This window comes from Chelonia mydas, chromosome 2 (genome assembly GCF_015237465.2).
Source record: "Chelonia mydas isolate rCheMyd1 chromosome 2, rCheMyd1.pri.v2, whole genome shotgun sequence".
Classification (NCBI taxonomy): Eukaryota; Metazoa; Chordata; order Testudines; family Cheloniidae; genus Chelonia; species Chelonia mydas.
The window spans coordinates 44019305-44035546 of NC_057850.1; positions in this window are offsets into that span (position 1 = coordinate 44019305).

Sequence of the window (16242 nt, forward strand, 5' to 3'; positions counted from 1 at the left end):
TAGACTAAAGCTTGAATTTAGTACAACTCATCAACTGCTAATACAACCACTCTGTAGTTTAGATGCCAGCTAGCTCCACTCCAGTGCTGCTAGTCCTCCAGTGCCTTCTCACAATTCCTCCTGTGTGCCTAGTATTTGCTGAAATGGCTGTATCTTTAAAGCCTCATACAATGCTGTTGTGCTCGCTGGTTACAAGAGATCACAATGACACTGCCAACTTTAGAGGTAAATATTCATCCTAGATGGCCCTGCATGGCTGGTCAGAAATTTTCGAATGCAATGTTTTTCTGTCAGAAAATGCCAATTTTGACTAAACTTCTAAATCTGACTTTTATAATCAAGTTTAAGTTAGATTTAATATTATAACTGTTTTGTTTGTTTGGCTCCCCTTGTATAGTTATTACCTGGCAACTTTAAATAACTTTCATGATGAAGCTGGTTGCTTCTCTCTCTCTGTCCCCCTCCCCTCGTGGGTGTTTTTTGGTTTCCGCATTTGCTCTGCAGCAACGCTCCTCGTACCTAAGATGAAAGATCCCTGCAACACCCAAAAATCCTGTGGGGTTTGCTCATCAAGTGGGTTACAACCAGAACAATTGTAACGTGAAAGTGAGGAAAGAGATTTGCTAAACCTGGGACATATGAGGGTGGCAGTTTGGAAGTGCTGCTCGACCCAGCCTGCTCAGGCCTACTCTATTCTGGTGCGGTGCATGTGGCATGTGAGGGTGAAAGCTTGGGAGTGCTGATTAACCCAGTCCTCTCAGACGTGCTCTGTTAATGTGTGTGTTCATCTGATTCTGGGGCTGGAAGAACCCAGCTCAGGGGAACCTAGGTCCTGCAAGATAGCACCATTGGAAGGGAACTTGCAGAAGGGAGAAGTACAGCTCCGTATGAGAACACAAGTAACACAAGCAGTACATTGACAGAAGTACAAAAACCCCCAACCCCAGTAGAGTAACCCTAATAAATGAGCATACCCCAAATTAATGGGAAAAGCTGGTAACATAGTGGTAGTCTGCCAAGCCCCACTTACTAAATAAGTTCCACCCACTTGAGATACCAACACGAGATGCCAATCTCAGGAGATTCTATAGATGTTCAAAATACAATTGCGTATATTCACTGGGCTCCTCAGACTTGGCACATTCCTCAACAGGCATAGAGAGACACCCGTTGATTCAGCTAGGGTACTCAGGCTTGGTTTGCCCACATTGAGGCTCAGATGCTCTCATTAGGCTTGTTGGGTTTTTTTGATCGGGGTAGGAAATAAATAAGTGATGGCATTTCCCAATTCCATCCACTGGCAGTGCCAAAATGGAAAGTCTCACAATATTTGATGTCTTGCTGAAAGCTCCAGCTACTGGGATCAGTTTGCATGAAAATCTCAGCTTTTGTGTTTTAAACATAGCAAGTTTCTGGCCCTTATGATTGCAGAGAAATAGTTGAAACTGTGATCCAAGTGCACCCTAAAGGCTGAAAAGCCTGAAGGTAAATAAAATCCTCAAATCCATTATTTTTAATGTCTCATTTTTAAGCGAATCTCATCATTTGGGGGGGAAGGGGCTGACTCATGATTTTTGAACACTTAGGGTGGACAATACTACATATTTGTTTGATGCTTCTCTTGTACCCATGGGAGTGTTTCTTTGCTGCTTCTTCTACATTCTTGCAGGTGATTTTTATTTGCAGTAGCTCAGACTGCTGTGTCAGTTGCACAGCCATTCCAGATTTATCTCAGACATTCACTGTCATTTTTATATAAATTCCTTGTTTACAATTCCAACTTCTAGACAATCTCTAAAACCTTCTTTCTTCCCAATACCAAAATCACAATGTCTGCTTGTTCATATAAGACCTTTAGAAAAACTTTGATATTTTTCTTTGTCCTTTGCACCTTTCTTGACCAAGGCACACCCATTCATGGATTAAATTCCTTTTGGTAATGAAAAGCTCATCAACCTCCTTAACAATAGTATCACAGTTATTCCTAGCTCCTTCACTAAGATGCATTATGAATATTTTCAGCTTCACATCCCACTGCATAAATTAATTAGCAAACCTGCACCTCCCTATTCTCTCTCAATCTTCATTGTGGTTTGTAATGTGGTGAAACATTCCTTTCATTCAGGCCATTCTGTGGGCTAATTAACTCAGTTAGAAAAGTTTTCTTTTCCTTTTATTTATGCTGGTTTAAATGAGTCAACTTCTGATATTGTGTTACAGGACAATAATGGAGAACTGCAAAAAGTGTCATCTTCAAACACTGAACAAAGATCTTTAGTAGAATAATAAAAAAAACCCCACCTCAGTTCTTTCTACTTGGCTTTTTACCATGGTTTTCATAAATTCCAATGCCAGAAGAGACCATTTGTGATCATCTAGTCTAACTTCCTGTATTACACAGGCTATTGAACTTCCACCAAATAATTCCTAGAGCTTATCTTTTTAGGAAAACATCGAATCTTGATTTAAAAATTGTCAGCGATAGAGAATCTACCACAGCCCTTCGTAAATTATCCCAATGGTTCATTACTTTCACCATCAAAAATTCACACCAGGCTGCATTTGTCCAATTTCAACTTCCAACCCCTGGATCGTGTTATATTTTATATCTGCTAGATTAAATATTTGTTCCAAATGTAGAAACTTTTAGACTGTAATCAAGTTAATCCTTAACCTTTTTTGTTTGTTTGTTTGTTTTAAACTAAATAGATTGAGCTGTTTGAGTCTATCACTTTCAGACATGTTGTCTAATACTTTAATCATTCTCATGACTCTTCTCTGAACCCTCTCCATTTTATCAATGTACATCTTGAATAGTGGGTACCAGAACTGGACACAGTATTTCAGAAGCAGTAGTACCAGTGCCAAATATAGAGGTAAAATAATTTCACTTCTCCTACTCAAGATTCCCCTGTTTATGCATCTCAGGATCACATTAGTTCTTTTGGCCATAATGTCACAGTGGGAGCTCATGTTCAGCTGATTATCCACCAGGACTCTGCAATCTTTTTTTTTCAGGGTCACTGCTTCTGAGTACACATATCTTTATAGTGGTGTTATATATAGGTTTGTCAGAACTGAGGTTTTTTCTAAATATAATTATGATGGATAACATCAATTTTATTTTAAGCATTTTTTTCAATTTTTGTTTGTTTAAAATTTCACAGTTGTGGGAAATTTTGAGGGGGTCACTATAATTATTTCATGACAGTAGACATTGAGGTTCAAATAGTTAAAGCTTTATAACCATTAAAACAAATTGTCAACATCACATGTCAAAATATACAAAGCATTAAATATCCTTAAATCAACTTCTAATAAGTTCTCAAACAGCATTTGTCTTACTTTGCCTGTTTGTAAATTTAGATTATTATCAATTATTTTTTGTCAGTTTGTGTGTGTGTGTGGTAAAATCCAACATTTACCAACATTTACCGATAAATTCTAATCCTTCTAAGGCAAGTTTTACATAGCTTTGCAGGAAGAAATTTTGTAAATGAGTGGTAGTAGTGCTTCATTGGCATGGCCTCAAAGGGGGGGGGGATATTGAAAGGAAAAGCAGATGAATTTTGAATGTGTTGTCTTCACAGGAGAACTATCAATGAGCATGTGACATTTTGCATTCCTATATTCACCCCTTTTATAAGACTGTAATAATTTTTGTACAAAGTATGCCTTGTGAGGTATCATTTGAAAAATGATAATTTGCTGATCATTATTGTCCTGGTAAAATATGTGTGGCAACATTGCATGTAAAGTTATAAGATTCCTATATATGGTAGTACTAAGACATGTTCCAAGTCTGGAGGAGCAGCCACAAATCAGTTCCCCAGAGACAAAAGGCTAGCCAACTCCTCAGTCAGGTGTCAACAAAATCAAATGGACCACCACCTGGTTAAGTGGTCATTCTTTGGGAGAAAAAAAGATGTGAGCAAAAATCTACTGACAAAGAAACGGTTCGTAGTTCCCATCCACACAGACTTTCTGTCTCCTGAACCTCAGCTGGAAATTATTCTCAAAGAAGAGAAAGAACTATAAGGAAGGAGGGCAAACACCCCAAATGATCTCTCCCCACGGCACTGACAACACATGTAGAACAAGGAAGCAGCATTGGACTGGGGGAGGGATCCTGATTGAAAGAAACTCAACCAATATGACTGCTGCACCATGTGGTGAGAGAGACCTTTGCTTTGAATTCACTTAGCTGTTAAGTTAGATATTAGTTGAGTTTTACTTTTATTTTCTTGTAACGAACTTTTATGCCTCACTACTGGGTTTCACTTAAAATCTATCTCTTTGTAGTTAATGAACTGGTTTTACTGATTTATCTAAACCAGTGTATTTGGATTGAAGTGTTTGGGAAACTCCATTTGGGATAACAGGATTTCTGCATATCATTTTCTATTAATAAAATGGCAGACTTTATATGAGCTTGTATTGTCCAGGAGATAGCTGGACAGTACAAGATGTACATTTCTGGGGAAAGTCGGGACTGGGAATTTGCTGGTATTGCTCTGCAGTATAATTCAAGAGTGGCTATTAGCACTCACATATTATAACTGGGAGTAATTTACATGCTGGAGGCTACGTGTGAGACTCTCACAGTGAAACAAAGGTAAAAGGCACCCCAGGTTGGAGAAGTGAGGGGACACAGCTGTTCATCAGTCCAGACTGTGCCCTGGGTAATGTCACAGTGGCACAGCGAGCAGGGTATATGCACAGCTTGTTATTTTAAGTGAAGTTTACACTTTAAGCACTGGTTTCAGAGTAACAGCCGTGTTAGTCTGTATTCTCAAAAAGAAAAGGAGTACTTGTGGCACCTTAGAGACTAACCAATTTATTTGAGCATAAGCATCAGCATCCGATGAAGTGAGCTGTAGCTCACGAAAGCTCATGCTCAAATAAATTGGTTAGTCTCTAAGGTGCTACAAGTACTCCTTTTCACTTTAAGCACTGGTATAGCGATCTTAAGTGAGTCTCAAGTGTGGTGTCTGGAAACAGTCAAAGGGGTTACAGTGTGTTGTTTCCTGTTTGTTTATTTTGGGCAAGGGAAATAGAAACAGTAGAGCATAAAAATGAGCACCAGTGAACCTGGAAGTTAGAGCTGGCCAGATTGGAGGCAGAAGAAAGAGAGAGAGAGAACACCAATACTAGAAGTGGCAGGCAGAAATGAGACTGAAAGAAACAGCCACTGCACTGGAAGCTGAAGAAGCTGCCCATAGGAAAGCATGGAATTGAAACAACAAGAAGCTGAAGCCCATAAGAGAGCCATGGAGCTGAAAGACTGAGACGCGAGGAGAAGAAGGAGAGGAAATATGATCTGAAACAGAGAAAAACATGGGAAAATCCCAAAGGCACCAACATCTCCCACCACTCGAAGAACCCTCAGCTGGGACCAGCTGCATCCTGCATACAAAGAGACTGCATTGAGGAATTCTTCACTGCTTTTGAAAAACTATGTGAAGTTCATAATATTCCTGAGGACAAGAAAGTCCCCACACTGATTGCAAAACTGTCTAGTAAAGCTTTGAATGTATTTAATGAAATGCCAATTCAGGAAGCTGTGATATATTCTGAATTTAAGAAAGCTGTTTTACAAAGACTTCAGATTACTTCTGACGTGTATAGGGTGAAATTTAGAACTCTTGAAAGGAGTCATTGTGAATATATTTATAGGATGTGTGAACTAATAAGAAAATGGGTAAAAGGAAAAGGGGCTGAAGATTATGACCGATTGCTTGATTTCATTGCTGAAAAACATTTCTTGAGTATATGCATTAACATAGTCTTTAACATAAAAATTAACATAAAAATAGCCTTTGGGATAAATCTGTGAAATCTGTAGCAGAGACATATAAATAAATATAAAACATGACCACAGAATAGAGGTTTGGCTCACTTTAGAATGACAGAAATACAAAAACAGCTGGTTGCCAAACTTTATAGCAGACCGAAGTTTTAGACCAGAAAGAAAAAGTATTAAAATTGGAGATGAGACTTCTATATCCATATTTCCAATGTAATCCAGGAGGCAATGTGAACAAATTAAGCAATAAACTTAACTGTCATGTAATCAAACAGATTAAAAGAGTGTGGCATTGGATGTTTAATAAGCAAAACAGTCCCCACAAAATGTGCCATTGAAATAAAAATTGTGTGAAAGAAAGAACCTTGTTGCTTTCTAAATAGGCTCTGAACCTAGTTACATATCTCCTGCCATGCTCGTCCTTTTTGATGATATGCTTTCACTACACTTTCCTACCTCTCAGTCCTTTGGACCCATATTAATTTTTCCCTTTTTATGGTCTTTCAAGGGAAAAGTTTCTCATTTTCTTGTGTCTATAATTGCAAATAAAAATACTCAAGTATGTAACAAAAGCACAAGTGAATTATGGGATTAGACATTATACACCTGAAGCCATGCTATAGACCTGAGAAAATAATGCAGAGCCAATATTTTATACAACAAATTTGACCTTCTTTTGTGATCATGGAAAATTTATGAGGAGATACACATTTCCTTGAGCTTCCTCACTTATCACATTTTCTTGGAATTTAATTTTATTATTATTATTATTATTATTATTTGAATTTATTGCAAACAGTGTATTACAAGCATTCATAGAATCATAGAACTGGAAGGGACCTCAAGAGGTCATCTAGTCTAGTCCCCTTTACTCGTGGCAGGACTATGTATTATCCAGACCATCCCTGACAGGTGTTTGTCTAACCTGCTCTTAAAAATTTACAATGATGGAGACTCCACAATCTCCCTAGGAAATTTATTCCAATGCTTAACCACCCTGACAGTTAGGGAATTTTTTCTAATGTCCAACCTAAACCTCCCTTGCTGCAATTTAAGTCCATTGCTTCTTGTCCTAGCCTCAGAGGTTAAGAAAAACAATTTTTCTCTCTTCTCCTTGTAACAACCTTTTACATACTTGAAAACTGTTATGCCCCCCCACCTCCACCCCAGTCTTCTCTTTTCCAGACAAAACAAACCCAATTTTTTCAATCTTCCCTCAGAAGTAATGTTTTCTAGACCTCTAATCATTTTTGTTGCCCTTCTCTGGACTCTCTCCAATTTGTCCACATCTTTCCTGAAATGTGGCACCCAGAACTGGACACAATACTCCAGTTGAGGACTGATCAGCGCAGAGTAGAGCGGAAGAATTACTTCTTGTGTCTTGCTTACAACACACCTGCTAAAACATCCCAGAATGATGTTCGCTTTTTTTGCAACAGTGTTACACTGTTGACTCATATTTAGCTTGTGGTCCACTGTGACCCCCAGATGCCTTTCTGCAGTACTCCTTCCTAGGTAGTCATTTCCTATTTTGTATGTGTGCAACTGATTGTTACTTCCTAAATGGAGTACTTTGCATTTGTCCTTACTGAATTTCATCCTATTTGCTTCACACAATTTCCAGTTTGTCCAAATCATTTTGAATTTTAATCCTATCCTCCAAAGCACTTGCAAATCCTCCCATCTTGGTATCGTCTGCAAACTTTATAAGTGTACTCTCTATGCCATTATCTAAATCATTGAGGAAGATATTGAACAGAACCAGACCCAGAACTGATCCCTGTGGGACCCCACTTGTTATGCTCTTCCAGCATGACTGTGAACCACTGATAACTACTCTCTAGGAATGGTTTTCCAATCAGTTTTTCACCCACTTTATAGTATCTCCATCTAGGTTGCATTTCCCTAGTTTGTTTATGAGAAGGTCATGCGAGACAGTATCAAAAGTTTTAGTGAAGTCAAGATATACCATGTCTACTGCTTCTCCCCTATACACAATGCTTGTTAGCCTGTCAAAGAAGGCTATCAGGTTGTTTTGACACGATTTGTTCTTGACAAATCCATGCTAACTGTTACTTATCACCTTTTTATCTTCTAGATGTTTGCAAATTGATTGCTTAATTATTTGCTCCATTATCTTTCCGGGTACAGAAGTTAAGCTGACTAGTCTGTAATTCTCTGGGTTGTCCTTATTTCCCTTTTTATAGATTGTCACTATATTTGCCCTTTTCCAGTCTTCTGGAATCTCTCCAGTCTTCCATGAGTTTTCAAAGATAATCACTAATGGCTCAGATATCTCCTCAGTCAGCTCCTTGATTATTCTAGGATGCATTTCATCAGGCCCTGGTGAATTGAAGACATCTAATTTGTCCGAGTAATTTTTAACTTGTTCTTTCCCTATTTTAGCCGCTTCTGATCCTACCTCATTTTCACTGGCATTCACTATGTTAGACGTCCAATCACCACCAACCTTCTTGGTGAAAACCAAAACAAAGAAGTCATTAAGCACCTCTACCATTTCCACATTTTCTGTTATTTTTCTCCCCACGTTGAGTAACAGGCCTACCCTATCCTTGGTAGTCCTCTTGCTTCTAATGTATTTGCAGAATGTTTTCTTCTCGCTAGTTTGATCTCATTTTGTGCCATGGTCTTTCTAATTTTGTCCCTACATACTTGTGTTACTTGTTTATATTCATCCTTTGTAATTTGAACTAGTTTCTACTTTTTGTAGGACTCTCTTTTGATTTTTAGATCATTGAAGATCTCCTGTTAAGCAAGTGTGGTCTCTTGCCATACTTCCTATCTTTCCTATGCCGTGGGATACTTTGCTCCTGTGCCCTTGATAATGTCTCTTTGAAAAACTGTAAACTGTCTTCTATTGTTTTTCCCGTTAGATTTGCTTCCCATGGGATCTTACCTACCAATTCCCTGACTTTGCTAAAGTCTGCCTTCTTGAAATCCATTTTTTTATTTTGTTGGTCTCCCTCCTACCATTCCTTAGAATCACGAACTCTGTCATTTCATGATCACCTTCACCCAAGTTGCCTTCCACTTTCAAATTCTCAACTAGTTCCTCCCTATTTGTCAAAATCAAATCTAGAACAGCCTCTCCCCTAGTAGCTATCTCCACCTTCTGAAATAAAAAAAATGTCTCCAATACATTCCAAGAATTTATTGGATAATCTGTGCCCTGCTGTGTTATTTTCCCAACAGATGTCTTGGTAGGACAATTCCCCCATCACCACCAAGTCCTGTGCTTTGGTTGATTTTGTTAGTTGTTTAAAAAAAGCCTCATCCACCTCTTCTTCCTGGTTAGGTGGTCTGTAGTAGACGCCTACCATTACATCACCCTTGTTTTTTACCCCTTTTATCCTTACCCAGAGACTTTCAAGAGAAAGAAAAACACAAACAGCAAAACAAACACATTCACCCCAAGGTTAGTACTCGCACCTTGTTCATTCAGCAGGGGGATCTACTTCTCCCCCTCTCAAACTGCTTTGTTTGCAGTCCCCTGTTTGCTAGCTCATTATTCTGTATTTTAAATTTGGTTGTGATTGTGTTGGTTGTGATTGGTCAGCTAGTTTTTATTTTCCTGATTAGATGACTGGCACATGTGAGGGTTTCAAGAAATCACTGGGGTCATGAATCTCTTTGGGAGAGAATGTATAGTAAAATGTAGCAGATAAATGGGATTAGGAATTTTTTAGAGAAATGTAAACTTTTTTCTTTTCTGAGCTACACAGGTCTTTCCCAACGCATCACCTGTGGATAAAATGTGGTACTGTAAGATTGGATGTGTGCAGAATTTAAATTTAATTTTTCTTCAGCATTTCACACAGAGCAATAGAAGACTTCTAACCTGGTCTTTCTCTGGCTCACTTTCATCACCTCTGTGCTGGCAAGGAATTTTGGAAAGCTTTCTCCCTCAGTAGCCTATAAAATATGCCAAGTATATCTGTGTATTTCCTGATCTGTAATTTTTTGTCTTCAATATCATGGTCATTGATTGATCATCTACACAGAAAAAAATTAAAAAAAGGACCTGCAGCAGCCAGCCTCAGAGCCTCCTGGGTCAGCTGTGCTGCAGGTCTAACAATAGCAGTGTAGACAGTCTGGCTCAGGCTGCAGCCGGGGATCAGAGACCCTCCCACCTCTCCAGGTTTCAGAATCTGAGCTTAAACCCAACCCTGAACATTTACACTGCTATCTTTTAGCCTTGCAGAGCAAGTCCCGTGAGCCTAAGTCAGGTAACCTGTGCTCTGAGCCTCGCTGCTGCAGGTCTTTTTTTGCTGTACAGGTGTATCCTGAGACAAAGTAATTATATATGCTTGCATGGTCCTAGTTACAAAAGTATGTATTCAAATCTTTTTTTGACCTGTTTAATTTTTTCTGTGCAAGGGCTCTGGCAAGTGGTGTGGGGAACGTTGTCATCTGGTATGTTAAGCAGTGTCCCCATCCTACTCCATGACTTCCACTAGAAATGTTTGCATGTGCAAGCTTTGAAATCACTGTCCTTAAACATTTGCCCCGTTAAATTTTGATGACCACTCATGGAGGTCTGAGTGTGGCAAAAGCAAATTCATTTTTAATTTGAATTGACTACTCATGGATTATTGGGGTTTGGAGATCTTTTTTGTTCATTCTTATGTTTTTCAGAATTTACCCAGTCTCAAACTTCAAACCTTTCTTGATCCACAACTATGCTCTTATTTGGTAATACAAAAAATAAATAATATTTTCACCTGCTTTTGCAGTGTCTGCCTAGAGAACATATTAGCAATGTATTGGGTTATTTTTTTTAAGATTCTTAGGGTGGCAGTGGTCTCTGAAAATGCCCTTTCTGTCTCCTTTCAAAATCTTCTTTTTAATATGTAAAGCAGATACAAGGAAATGGATAAACAGGAAAGCACTGACAATGCAAGAAGGAAGCTTTTGGAAGGTTTTGAGTCACAGTATTACTTCTTTTAATTACAGCCTAGAATAGTAACAAGCTGTTGAAATAAAATATGATAAAAAATGTTCCATTAAACACTAACTTATTTTTGCATCCTTTTGCAATCATCTCTGGTAATAACATGAAGTTATTACACAAAATGCCAAGATCTTTAAAAGAGTGTCTAGAGATTTTGGATGCCTCCATATGTGGGTGCTCAGCACTTTCTAAAAATCAGGCCGCTGTCAAGCTGAGCTCTCAAAATCTCCTAGTCGTTCTTGAAAATAGTGGCTAACTTTTCTTGGATAGATAGTTTCCTATTTTGTTCATTATACTAGTACTTTCTAATTCTCAGTATAAACCATTTCTGGGTGACAGTACATATAAATTAATTTTTATCACCCTCATACCAGAGTAATGTACAAAATACCTCCTGGGCAGTGGCATAGCATGTTCTCATATTTAGTTTTTGTTAATTCCCATGTTTTACCATTTCCTAGATTCTACTAATAGGATTTGTGTGAATATATATAGACTCTCCCAATCCATCATAACTGGCCAGATCCTGAAGTTATGCCAGTTTATACCTACTGAAGATATGACCCAACATCTCCTAGGTGCTTTAATTGTGCATTTACCATGCCAGTGCTGTATTGACCTGTCTCTTAATGCAGTGCAACATCTCCTGCATGTCACTGTATACAGTGTATATGGTATCTTTGTTCTGTATGGAATGGGTGCTGTGCTCAGGAAATGAGCAATGCAACCTTTTCATACATTGTTTTTCTATTGGTTGTGGATAACTGGGACTGTAAAAAGAAAACTATGTCAGTATTATCTGTATCAGTCATGTTCAGAAGGTGATACAGCCATTTAAATAAAAGCCAAATGAGAATTAAATTAAGGCTGAAGAAGAAAATTAAATTTGAAAAAAGTACCATGAGTATTATATAAGGTCAAGAAGCAGGACCTTCTGCTGAGTAAACCCAAAGATCTTTAGCTAGAACACTGCTAGCAGAATGGGTAATAGTAGGGTTAAAGAGCTATAGGCTCAGATTTCACTGCCATGTACATGCCTGATAATATGCTTAGCAGAAATAGAGCCAGATGCATGTGTCCAGTTGGCAAAATTGTCTTCCACTGTGCATCCAAGGCCAAAAAACAGCACTCATTATAGGACTTACCCTATATCTGAGCATATAGCTGTGGGGTTCCAGTTTCAAGTCTATTATCAACATCTCTTATCTCTGCTAGGTCTGCTCCTATGATGAGCAGGAGTGCTTCTCTTGATGCTGAGATGGTGAAAATTAGGAACTCATTTTTCTAATAGAAATGTTAACCGCATGAGTCAGGATGTCATGAGGCAATGTGTGTCATTGATGTTGGTCTGTAATCCATCATGTGTGCTGATGTGTGCAGGAGGCAGGCAAGACCATTTTGTCAGTTGTAGAAGGCAAGAAGAACACAAGATATGAATTCATTATCACAGGAGAGGATAGAAGAACTTTATTATTAGATGTTCAATATTAACACAGCCATAGGCTGGGTCAAATGTTCTAAGACAACTACTACAACAGTTCCAGTTCTGAAACAAGGAAACCCCAAGACAACAAGTTAATAAATATTTTGTATAATTCTGTCAGCTATTCTGCACTTTATTTCCCTCCATAACTGTGATGTTTGGGTCTCATGCATTCATTTTGTTACACATAATTAAGACTGATTAGGTTGCTGTCTGTGCTGTGTCAGAGAATGTTAATTGGTAACCACAAGGGAAAAAGAGTCAGGACTACTGGGGTGAGGTCCTGGCCCCATTAAAGTTATTGGGAGCTTTTTTATTTACTTCAGCGGAGCTAGAATTGCACATATGGCTTCTATTGCTGGCTCTACTACTGATTCATTGCTAGACTGGTGAAGTTACCTAATCTTGCTGTGGCTCAGTTTTTGTCCATCTGTTACATGGGTACAATAACAGGTAATCCAACTCACAATGGGGTTTTAAAATGTAATTCATTGTTTATAAACTGCTTTGGCATCTTTAGATAACGGCTTATACAAATGAAAGGAACATTTTTATTGAACAGTTAGCTGGTTGATTAATTACTAAAAATATTCCAGAATCTCTTTCAATAAAGCAGTAATTTTATTTATAGCCACAGATGAATATACAACTCAACATCAAGCCAAATTTCAGCTGGAAGCATAACTATAAATGTGCTATTTGTTGAATCATTGATTCTTTAGATTATCATACAGTGCTTCAAAGATTTTAAATATTCTCCCAGGAGTTGGAGCTATATGGTGCTACTAGTCTTTCATGGCTCTGCAATCATTCTTTATATTCTCTTGTACCCCAGTTATGTACAAGAATTCAGATAGCAGGCAGAAAGGATGAAATCCTGGCCCCACAGAAGTCAATGACAAACTTCGGTTGACATCAATGGGGCCAGGATTCCATCTGAGATCTTGCTCATTAGCCGTTTTCTTGCATACTCCACTTTCCACTAGGCCTGTGAAACAGTGGAACATCAAGCACTTTGACTGTTATCCATAACTTTTTATAATATAATAAAAATCCACAAACAGGGCTTTTGTTCCTGTCAAGGTTCCTTCCCCACTCTGAACTCTAGGGTACAGATGTGGGGACCTGCATGAAAGACCCCCTAGCTTATTCTTACCAGCATAGGTTAAAAGCTGCCACCACCAAAGTGTTACACAAAGAACAGGGAAAGAGCCCACTTGGAAACGTCTTTCCTCCCAAAATCCCCCCAAGCCCTACACCCCCTTTCCTGGGGAAGGCTTGATAAAAATCCTCACCAATTTGCATAGGTGAACACAGACCCAAACGCTTGGATCTTAAGAACTGTAAGGTGACTGTTGCCCCCTTACTAACATTCAGTGGGGGTGTTTTGGTTGCTAGCTCCCAGTTCTAAAAAGGGGGAAGGGTTGATGGGAAACCAGGATCCTGAGAGTGATAGTCCCCAGGAACAATGGGGAGAGGCCAGTGCTCCAGGTCAGCCTGAATGACAGGGCGAGCAGGCTAATCAGGGAGTCAGGAGGCCAGGGAGGTCCCGTCCTCGTGTAAGCTGGATTTGCCTGGGTCAGACAGAGTGGGGACCGAGCTAAGCTGGGGAGCAGAGCTGTGCCAGATCCAGAGGGACCAGAAAAGCAGCCCAGAGAGAGCAGACCCTGTCCTGGGAGCAGAGCTGCAGCCCCAAAGCCAGAGGCACAGCCCAGAGAGAGCAGACTTGCCCTGGGAGGAGAGCTGCAGCAACCAGAGCCAGAGGGGCCAGAAAAGCAGCCCAGGAAGCAGGTCAGTGCTGAGAGCAGAGTCACAGAAGCAGCCTACAGAGCAGACCTGTCCTGGGAGCAGAGCTGCAGCAACCAGAGCCAGAGGGGCCAAAGAAGCAGCCCAGGGAGCTGGAGGCAGAGCAGCAGCAGCAGTGCAGAGACAGAGTAGTGCAGCTGGGTCTGGAGCAGTCTGGAGCTGGGTGCGGTGAGGACCTGGGAGACCGAGGGGGGCCCTGGGCAGCAGGCCCAGCACAGGGAGATGCCTCAGCCAAGAGGCTCTGCAGGCCAAGCTTCGATCGTAACCCCGACAGGGTGGGGGTGACACTGGGCAGAAGGGTCCTACCACTTAGAGCCTGAGAGCGTGAGGCCACCACCAGAGCAAGTGTCCAACCCACAGCATCCCTGCAGCAAAGCCAGGGCCTGAGAAGAAGGCCTGGGACTTACCAGGAACAGACTGTGAACTGCCCTGCTGTTCCAGAGACACTGTTTGTGATGTTCCATGCCACAGAGTGGGTTGACGTGTTTCCTTTAACCTTTCCCATTTTTCCTTATTCTTTTTAAAATTAATTGTTGATTAAATAACTTGCATTTGCTTTAACTTGTATGTAATGGTCAGTGGGTCAGAGAAGTGCCCAGTGCAGAGAGAGTACCCCGGAGTGGGGAGACCCTAGCCCTTGTCCTAGGTGACCACAGCAGGGTTGGGGGTCGAGACCCCCAGGAATCCTGGGCCCAGCCTTGTTGGGGTTACGAGGACTCTGCCAGACAGGAGAGTGGAAGGGGAGTCCTCAAGGGCAGGGAGGCCACTGGGTAAAGGAAGTGGGAGCGAGGACTCAGATCCTTTCGCTAGTCCACTTCACCGGGGTAGTGCAGAAGCCAGGAAAGTTCCCCACAATAGCGGGACTATTCTCCCCCTTACAGAACAATGAAAAAGCAATCAGGTTCTTAAAAGAAGAATTTTAATTAAAGAAAAAGTAAAAGAATCACCTCTATAAAATCAGGATGGTAAAAACCTTACAGGGTAATCAGATTCAAAACATAGAGAATCCCTCTAGGCTAAACCTTAAGTTACAAAAAGACACAAACACAGGAATATACATTCCATTCAGCACAACTTATTTTATCAACCATTTAAACAAAACAGAATCTAACGCATATCTAACTAGATTGCTTACTAACTCTTTACAGGAGTTCTGACCTGAATTCCTGCTCTGGTCCTGGCAAAAGCATCACGCACACAGACCCTTTGTTTCCCCACCCCTCCCCTCCAGCTTTGAAAGTATCTTGTCTTCTCATTGGTCATTTTGGTCAGGTGCCAGCAAGGTTATCTTAGATTTTTAACCCTTTACAGGTGAAAGGGTTTTTCCTCTGGCCCGGAGGAATTTAAAGATGTTTACCCTTCCCTTTATATTTATGACAGTTCCTATTATATATGACAAACAAGTTCTTGTAGTTCTGTTACAGTCAGTGTCAAATCTGCAGGTGATATGAAATATGATAAAAATGTTACTACAGTTCATCAAAACTATGTAATGACTTTTAATAGAAAAGTGGCCTTTTTCCAAGCTTGAAAGTATATAAAAATAAATATTTTTTGAAAATATAAGAAAATCAAAAAACAATTTTTTTTTTCATTTATTCAGTTCCCACTTAAGTGTGAGAGGAGACTCAAAAAGCTTGGCTTGTTTAGCCTAACCAAAAGAAGGCTGAGGGGAGATATGATTGCTCTCTATAATACGGAAGAGTGATAAATACCAGGGAGGGAGAGGGTTATTTAAGTTAAGTACCATTGTGGAAACAAGAATAAATGGAGATAAACTGGTCATCAACAAGTTTAGGCTTGAAATTTGATGATGGTTTCTAACCATCAGAAGAGTAAAGCTCTGGAACAGCCTTCCCAGGGGAGAAGTGTGGGCAAAAAACCTAACTGGCTTTAAGACTGAGCTTGATAAGTTATGGAGGGGGTGGTGGCACTGCCTACAATGGCATGGGACTGCCTACAATGGCATGAGGCCCACTGGTGAGTGCTAGTAGCAAAAATCCCAAACGGCTGGAGATGGGACACTAGATGGGGAGGGCTCTGAGTTACTACAGAGAATTCTTTCCCATGTATCTGCCTGGTGGGTCTTGCCCACATACTCAGGGTTTAACTGATCACCATATTTGGGGTTGGGAAGGAATTTCCCTCGGGGTCAGATTGGCAGAGACCCTGGGA